The sequence below is a fragment of the Sabethes cyaneus genome, chromosome 2 (assembly GCF_943734655.1).
Source record: "Sabethes cyaneus chromosome 2, idSabCyanKW18_F2, whole genome shotgun sequence".
NCBI classification, from domain to species: domain Eukaryota; kingdom Metazoa; phylum Arthropoda; class Insecta; order Diptera; family Culicidae; genus Sabethes; species Sabethes cyaneus.
The window spans coordinates 73,256,701-73,266,468 of NC_071354.1; positions in this window are offsets into that span (position 1 = coordinate 73,256,701).

Consider the following 9,768-nt stretch of genomic DNA (forward strand, 5'->3'; position numbering starts at 1 on the left):
TTTTACTATAGGACATGAAACATAATTTTTATAGCAGTTCACACATGCATATAATTTCTAAGCCATATACATTTTATGGGCTGCCTCATAATAAATAAGAAATTTCTTTTGATAATTATATTTAAGCAAATAAATATAATGTTGTAGGTAACATGAAAAGTTAGTGTGCAAGTCTTTTAGTTGTTAGGTTATGGCTGTTTTCAGGACCAATTTTGATCTTAAATGCCATCGTAAGAGTGTAATAAAACCCAAATTGTTACTTGGGTTGTCAGTATTCACTACCATAAACTTAGTTTTCGCTACATTAGCTGTGAGACCAACTGCCTATGCAGCACTGTCTCACACCAGCAGTAGCCCTTATAGGGTTGGACAAGACGTCGTTATACAACACCTTGCACGAGACTGCCTTGTATCGAGCCTCGATGAGATGAACTAGGTTCCCAGATCGTAATAGAAAGTTCACATTAAATCGTTTCCATGTCAATTTTACATTGGAATTGTATAATGATTAGAGTATGTCAAAACAAAGTGAACAATAAGTTGTTTTGCAGTCGTTTGTGTCCTTATATACAACTTATGACTGTGAATTATAAAGCAGTATAGATGATTGCAATATTTAGTTATATCTCAATCATATATTCAGGAGTATTAAGTTGCGTGTTATAAAAACCGTTGTATAAAATGCAAGATAGAATTAAAAATAATCGTCAAAATTTTCAAACGTATATTGCCTCCACTTTGGTACATATATATGCTCTTATCTGACGTGAAATATAACTTTTTCGTTCAGATATGATGTCGTATTTCTCAGTTGCAATCGAGATATACAAACCAAATGGTTTACTGGGTTATCTGGAACTCCTCTACGCCTAAGTACGCCCCAGATGTTTTGTGGTTGCGTCGGTCGAATGCTTTTTCGAAGTCCACGAACACCAGTCATCCCATCCTACGACTGATTTTGTTCGCCATCATGCTGTCAAATATTTATTGTCATATTTGTAATGTTTCTTGTATTGTTTCTACAATCTAGATATCTCGGAAAGGTCGTAGTTCGAGTCTCAATCAACTGGATTTTGCTTTTCATATACAGCATTTTATTACTTCCAGCAGGCTTACTCCTTCAGTAACCACCAAAAGTAAATTAACTTTCATTTCACTAATCTCCGTTCGGTTTAAAAGTTCCTTGCCCTGCTTGGTTAATAGTGTGTAAATACTGAAATCATTTCACTCAACCTTTCTGCACGATGCCCTGTCCCTGTCCCTATTTCCGGTGACGAGCCGCTATGCATGACCAACTCAGCACATACAGGATTAATTATGTAGAAACTAGGAACCTTTTCGCCTGGCATATGTCGCATGTTGTTAAGTCATCCGATAGTTGCCACTTGTATTTGATTCGGCTGGCACATAAAGCGCTAGTCATGGATATTGAGTTGCTACTTTAGCGTCACACATAATTTACGGCCGGTCAGCTTCGAAGAGGTACCTATCATTGAAGGCGACAGACTTCTTGCCCGAGTCCAGCCACAGCCTTGAAACAAAAGTTCAAATTAGTTCAGACGGAAAATTAGTAAAGAAAGTGAATACCTAATATTCTTTCGTCATTATTTGTGATTGGCAACTAAATATCACCAGAGCGTATTGGTTGAACTTCAACCTACATAAGTTATTTTTATATAACAACAGTAAGGTTCCGCACGGTGTTCTCCGATAGTTTTGACGAAACAGTAAATCAATTATTTCGCAGTTGACGACATCGCGCTCTAAACCCATTGGCCTGTATCGCATCCCTGCCATCAATATCAATCAATAAATCACAAATCTGTTCACGTCTCCTGACCTTTACACCAAGCGTACAGAAACCATTCGGTGAATGGCTTTAAGGTTGGGAGACCGACCCGAATCTTCACTCTCGTTCGTGAAGCTCTCCTCTCCATGACGTGGTGGGTATGGGTAGGATATCGGTCGCTATATGGTTGTTTATAGTACCTACCTACTACCCAGAATTGGATAAAAAAACATCAAGTTCCGTCAGAAATGGCCTAATAGATTGTCGCAAGCACGGCACCATGTCAGGAAGACTAACTTGCTTAAGGCAACAGGCATTTGATTGGATGTTTGATAAACGGGTGTGCCGTGGAGATGTTTGTTATGGCAATTTCAACCGTATATTTTAGGTTTGTTAAAGCATGTTTTAACTGGGACAAACGAGACTCTACTATTAATGTACAGTAAATGCATAAAATCTCTACCACTATTTTATTCCGCTTGATCAATTTAACCATGTCAAATTAAGAAAAAAATTGACGAGGTTTTTCTGCAGAGAAGCAGATTAAACAATAAGACAAATACACAGATTATAGTTCTAATACTTTTCAAACCGTAACGAAACTAACTAAATCGTTATTAGTTTATAGTTTAAACAAACACTGAAAAACAGAGAAAGCTTGTATTTAGAAGGTGGTCTCGATGTTATATATACCTATCGATTGATAACCCTGTTTGTCTTTAGTACTTTTCTTGGATAAAAATAACCATAAGAAACCTTGAAGGCACGTCAGTTACTACTTCGGACAATTGTTATCAGTTCCTGAACATTTTTCTTCGTGCCTTTATATTTAGCATCGCCTCTTAATTGCTCGGATCGTTAATTAGGATGAAGCTGCCGGCAATATGAATGGTCGTTATCTCTTCTCGACAAAATTAATGCTACGGCTCGAAAGAGCTTGGATTTCGGGTGCATAATGAATGGACGTAAAATCAGTCCAAATTAAAAACGGTGGCTCATGCTGAGCGAGCCGGAGCAAAAAGAAGATATAATCCATTTTGTTCTTGTTCATTTTTCCGGAAAACGTTCTCGCTGTGTGAAAAGGGTTTTTAACTGACCATTTGTGTGAATTGCTAGTAAAACGAGCCCCTAAACTTTTTCGTTCAGACTTAGCTTTTATAATTTTATCTGAAAATTTTTCTTCAACAAGCATGATACAAAATATAAAATAGCAGTAGCTGTGTTCCTATCCTGCTCTATTAGGTTGTGCTAGCTATGCTGTGTTATTTAAAAAATATTTATCAAATTGATTTCAAAATGATTTCAGCTCAAAAAATTACCAATTACAATAAACATTTACTATTTACTAATATAAAAAGCGCACATTTTGGCAACCATATTATACTGTTAACGATCAAAAGCAAACAAAATAGAAGCTTACGGACAGTAACCACAATCGTGGATTACAGCGAACTGATTCCGAGAAAAGCGAAAAGCAATTCTACCCAACAAGTCCACAATAACCGCGAGTAAATAATCGTGAACAAAACGAACGGTGGTTGGATGGAAAATCTCGCGCCCAGAACTTTTCGCGAAACAAAACGGAATAGATTTCTGTTGTAATTAAACCATTCAAATGATTGGTTTAACTGCTTTTAATTAATAGTTAATCTCAACACGAACACAGGTTGAGCACTCCGCGAAAAATTTTCCCACATTGACATCGACGGTACTGAGAACTGAGAGCTGTGTTCGCATCGGGTGTCGCACCCAAGAAACCAGTAATCATTACCGTAATTAATTGCCACCCACTAGTCATCGCCCGGTTGGTTGCTACCCGAACAGTAACCACCCAGAATAACCCGGCGTGCTTACCAAGGTTGAATACCCTCTATGGAGTTGTAAATTCAGTTGAAAATACTAGATTCCAGGCAAATGGTTATTATCGTTGAATATTGCGTTTGTTTTCACAAATTTTCGATAAAATCGTACTTGAAAACAAATGTCAAACTTCTTAGTTCAATCTCAGGTCAATTGCGAATTATCGGGTCGTTGATGTTCAGCTGACTGCACGTAATCATTACCAAATCCTGTGCTACTCAATCTTCGTGTTTTTTATGTTCCCAATTAGCGCATTATTCCGCGGTACCCAAGGCGACAACACTAAACTATCTAATTATGTGATGAAGCAGTAAATTCGAATTATTTCCACCTGCCAGACACAATAGAGTTGGGCCAAAAATATCTTTTCTTCCACGAAGAACATAGCATAATGACTGATTAAATCAATGTCAATGGCCAGTTAGTGATTGTAACTTATCGCTCACGTCAACTGTTTTGAAAATTTTTCGGTGTACAAATCGTTGAGACTAATTGTTTATTTGACATTAAATTCAAGATAAACGAAGTAAGATATCGTTGAGTGTTGCAAATGCATTTATTAATTTGGATTTGCTTAATATCCATGATTGAAGATCAAGGTCCCTAAAGTAGATTAAAATTGCCGGTTGCTTCATTTGCAATTACAAATGTGCTAAATTTTCACGAGAAGCGGATAGAGAAGGCTTGTAAACGTTTACTAGAATATGTGTTCAGGTCATACAGAAGAAATATAGTTCTACCGGCAACCAAAGGTTAACGTTGCCGTACGAACGCGTTGGCATGAATAATTATCCGTTGTACTAGCTGGTTGCTTTGAGATACAATTGTTTTTCATTTTTATTTTTAAATAGAATATTGCTAGTTAAAGTTTTTTGGTTTTTATTTCAGTCCAAATGTTTACTTAATTATTGCGTGCGCATATTTTTACAGTAAGTGAGTAGGTAAAGTAATGGGCTTTTCAATTTGTACGTTTGTCCAAACTTTTTCATATAATACGTATTGCACTATTTTTCGAAAAGAAGAGACAATTTTCATCAAAATGAAAAACCGCCTCCATGCAAAAAAAAATGGGAACGCTTGGTTGCTTCCTAACATAAAGCGTACAGAAAACTTGAGAATAATTATAAAAAAAATCAGATTTTTAATAAACGTTAAAATGCTTAACAATCCTTATTATGCATTACCCACACTGAGTCAGTATATCAGTACTTTTAACTAAAATTAGCATTTTTTCACAATAATTAGTAAATAATGTAACTATTTAAAACCTAAATCATACCCAGTAAAAAACAAACACGTCATTCAAAATATTCTTTTCATTACTCTAATGAAGGTAATCTAGGTTGTGCCCCTATTTATTTTGCTTTTAGAACAGGATAGCACCGAATTTTACAGCACCACGTTTATAATAGAAAGTTTATCTTTAACGAAGCTTATTCCTTCGATTTGGCATTCGAGGGTGAAGCCCCCTTTGTTCGCAGCTTTCATAGTCAAACGATAAATTTCGCCAATCAAGCGTGTCGGTAATTGGTTTTCAATGGTGAAATAGAATACTGGAGGTGATAGAAAGGGCATTTTTACCTTGCAACGGGTGACCTATTTAAGGGCTTCTATTTAATTAGAGTTTCCTATTAGCAAAACGCAAATTAGCGAAAAATTTATTTGCGCGATGCTGATGTTTTCATCATTTTATGAAGACTAAGATTTATTTTATCGTTGATGAAAATAGTGCTTTCATCGATTCTAGGAAAGGATGAGGGCCATAACCTCAATGAACAAGGGACCTCAATTAAATTCAAAGGAAAAGAAAACGCACGGTTATTATCCTAAGGTAATTCTTTCCAGACTAGGAAGGTATTAGAATTTTGACTAGAGTAGCATTTTCTTCGCTTTGATTAGTAAGTAATATATCCCTTTAAGTTCAAAGTTTGAATTCAAAGTATTTCAACCCCGCACACGATCTCTTCCAGTCAGCCTTTATTTTCGGTTTTTTGCTCTGTAGATGCTCATTTGAGTACAGCGCCTGAACAGCACAGAATTCGAAAAAGTAGTGTAAAGGGTAATTGTAGAGTTAAAAATTATCTACAATTTTATTGAAGAAAGTAGTGTTTCATCTTTTGTATTTACGACACTATGGGGATGCTACCCCGTTGGTAGCCAAATGAGCGCTCTTTTTGCCTGTTTTGAAAATGAAGCCTGCTTCCAGTGCATAATGGTTATTTCCGATGATATCGACGTCATTCGTAAAACCAAGAAACATGTAAGATTTCGTGATGATAGTCCCGGTCCTTTCCGCGTTTGCTCTTCGTATTGCACCTTAAGAGGCAATGTTGAATAGTAGGTTAGAGAGTGCATCCCCTTGCTTCAATCCATCCAACTGGCCACCACTGCAGTGCACTGTTTGTTGTTTGATGCTTAGTTTGTATTGTCTTCTTGTCTACTTGTCAATAGCAGGAGTGTCAATAGCACTCCCGTAAAAATGGATTTACTGCATAGTTCAGGTTTTTCGACCAAATGTTGGGATCAACTTTATCTTTTTCCGAATGACCTTTAACCGTAGTTGACAGTACCTTTAGAATAATCCAGCCATTTTGCCAGCTCCTGAGTTGACGCATATATCGAACCCAGTTTGTTTTGAACGGCGACAAAAATAGACTGAATTTAGCTGTTCACAAACAACAGAACGCTGTCGAAAGTTTTCTTATCCGACCACTAGGAGCGTCACTATATCTCCCGAGTAACATTTTTGTTGTAAAATAGCTTATTAAACTATTCTTCAGCTAATTCCCGTAGAACGAGCGCTTGATACGCTATTATACAACAAAAATGTTACTTGGGTCTGAGATTCCCCATTTCTAAATGATCTTAACTTTTACCATTATTTAGCATACTTCGAGATTTCACCTTTTAAGTTGCATTTTTACAAATATCCTACGTAAATGTCAGTTAGGCTAAAAGCAACCAATCACATTTCAATCTCCATACGCAACAAAACCTGGTTTCTGCTAGTCAACGGTGATATCATTGTTCATATTTACATGGAAGATTGAGGTTTTGTTGTGTATCACACACATGATTAAATTTTGAGTTCACACGAGCAATCACAAACAGCCTGCCACGGTCGCCATGTAACATACGGATTCAGAACCATCCGTTGAATTCTTTGTGATGCCTTTTTGTCTTATAAACTGCACAATCTTAGTGTTCTTAGAATGACCAATAGACTACACGAGTTCACCGGGTAGGTTAGGTCCTAAGGCGACTATCAGAGCTCAATTGACTATTTTTTTCAAAATTTGGCAGCAGAGATGTAAAATGTACTGGCTGGTGTCACAAGTCTGAAGACATTTGGCGTTGGTTTCTAGTACACACACACCGAGAAGAAATATCAGAATAACAATAGCATCGCTAGCTCGTCGTGTTGTACACACTTCGGTGCGGAAAAGTAACGCTTCAATATTATAACACCAAGCTTGACAAAAGGTGTAGCGATTTTTGATATTCTCGTTTGGTGCTGCATTCGTATGCCTACAGCATTTCCCCAAATAATAAGGTTTCAAATAAGAAAGTTCCCAAAATTAAAACCGAGCTCTACTGCAGCTTTTGTTAGCAGATCCTAAAAGTAGTGCTCTTTTTTATTATTAAAGGTAGAGGAGCGTTTGGTGGGAAGAATGGTAGACTAGATGAAACTGCGGAGCTTCGATATGGGGGCCAAAATATATTGCGTAGTTTAATTGCTGAGTGGGACTCTAACTCATATTTTCTCGGTTTGCGCCCAAGTGTTTTGACAGTTAAACTACCAGTACACAACACTCTATACTAGATAGTCTCACATCTAGTTTCGATCATACCAGTCTAACCATTCGTACGCACATACGCTCCACCCGCCGACGGTAATTATTTCTTGTACGATTGCTCTTTTTGCTTCTACCACCGAGAAGATAGACGATTATCGACTGCATTGTGGTAGGTGCTAGCAGTCTGGTGCCAACCGTCGAGGCACAGTACAACAGCACTTTATTGCACTAATATACCATCAGTGCTGCTTTTCAAGTAAACAAAAAATTGGAAAAGAGCCAGGGCTCCTGAAACGGCTGCAATCGCCAACAAATAATTAAATTTAACGGAAAATTCTCGAAAATCCAATTCAAGTCATTTCGGGTGTCCCTCGTGGCTCTCATTTGAGACCTCTTCTTTTTATTTCTTATGCAATCGGCCATTATAACACAATAATTCACAAGGCAAATAACATGCTATGCTAGGCCTAATCAACCGCTTTAGCTATAACTATTTGGATTATCACAATAGATCTAAATGCTGGTCTGATTAGTCTCGTCTCCTATAAACCAAAAAAAAAATCTTGGATCTATAATGTCGTAATACTGTTTGTTTTATTTTTTAAACGATATCATTTAGCATCGTATTGGCTCAACAACACGGTTATCACCTTTATACAGCTATTCGGTAACTTCGTAAACTTTGCCAGTCTTTGCCAAGCTACTACCAACAAAACAAAAAAAGTTTGTTCCAATACGTTGTGTAGTTTCTGAGAAAAAGGTACAGTTTAAAAATCGTGATTTCTTAGGAGCGGCGTTTTATTCTGCCGAGGTTGTTTTACGCCGCACTGGAATGCTTATTTGTATGATCGTTTTACGGCCACTTCCCGTGGTCGGATCATTATAAATTTAGTATCAAAATAAGTATCAAAATGGCACCCATGTGAGGGATATGCGTCATATCCCATCCTCACATGGGCGCCATCGATCCGGCCATGTTGGGATTCTGTACCGTTTCACCTTAACAACAGTATGTTCTAGCGCTTTTAAATCTTCTGTATATATATATAACAATGAAATGCTGTTCGTGTGTCCGGTATAGACTCGCAAACCGCTCAACAGATTTTGATGAAACTTGACATACACATTGCGTCTGATATGAGGAATGTTGTTAGCATGGTTTGAGACCCCACCCCCCTCTAGAATGGGGGGCTCCCATACAAATGAAACACAAATTTCTACATAACTCGAGAACTAATCAAGCAAATTGAACCAATTTGGCGTGTGGCGGTTTCTAGAGACAGGATTTTTTTCTATGTTGGTTCAAGACCCCTCCCCTTCTGTAGAAGGGGGGGGGGGCTCCCATACAAATGAAGTTCAAATTTCTGCACAACACGGGAACTAATGAAGCAAATAGAAACAAATTTGGCAACCTAAGGTTTTTGGAGGCAATTTTTTCCGTCTCCTTTCTGGAAGGGGTCTCCCATACAAATGAAACTCAAATTTCTGCATAACTCGAGAACTAATCAAGCAAATGGAAACAAATGTGGCCTCCCACTTCTTCTTCAGCCGCATAGAGCCGGGGTGGCTCGTGCTGTTTCAAGCACTCGTCTCCATTCAACTCGGTCTTGGGCCACTCGTCGCCAATTTCCTAGTCGTCTCAGAAGTCGCAAATCGCTTTCGACCTGGTCGAGCCATCGTGCACGTTGGGCCCCCCTGTTCCTGGTGCCGGTGGGGTTGTTGAAGAGGACTATTTCCGTGGCACTGTCGTCCGGCATCCTTACGACGTGTCCGGCCCACCGTAGCCTGCTAACTTTCGCTAGATGTACGATGGGAGTCTCCCCAAGCAGTGCCTGTAGCTCGTGATTCATACGCCTCCGCCACTCTCCGCTTTCAGTTTGTACTCCGCCAAATATCGTCTGCAGCACTTTTCTCTCAAACACGGCAAGGGCGCGTATGTCCTCCGTAAGCAGCGTCACGGCTTCAAGTCCTTAAAGAACTACCGGGCTAATAATGGTTTTGTACATTGTTAGCTTCGTGCGGCGGCGTATGCTTCCTGATCGCAGCGTTTTACGAAGGGCGAAGTAGGCCCGATTTCCCGCTTGGATGCGCCGCTGGATCTCCTTACTAGTGTTGTTGTCCGCGGTCACCACCGATCCCAAATACACGAACTCCTCTAGCACTTCTAATTCGTCGCCATCAACGGTTACCGTCCGTGGGAGGCGCGCGTTCGTTTCCTTTGAGCCTCTGATTGTGAGGAACGTGCTGCTCGAGCCAAAGATGCTGATACCTGATTGAGCCTCTTCCTTTCATGTATTTGGTCTTCAACGCATTTATTTTTAG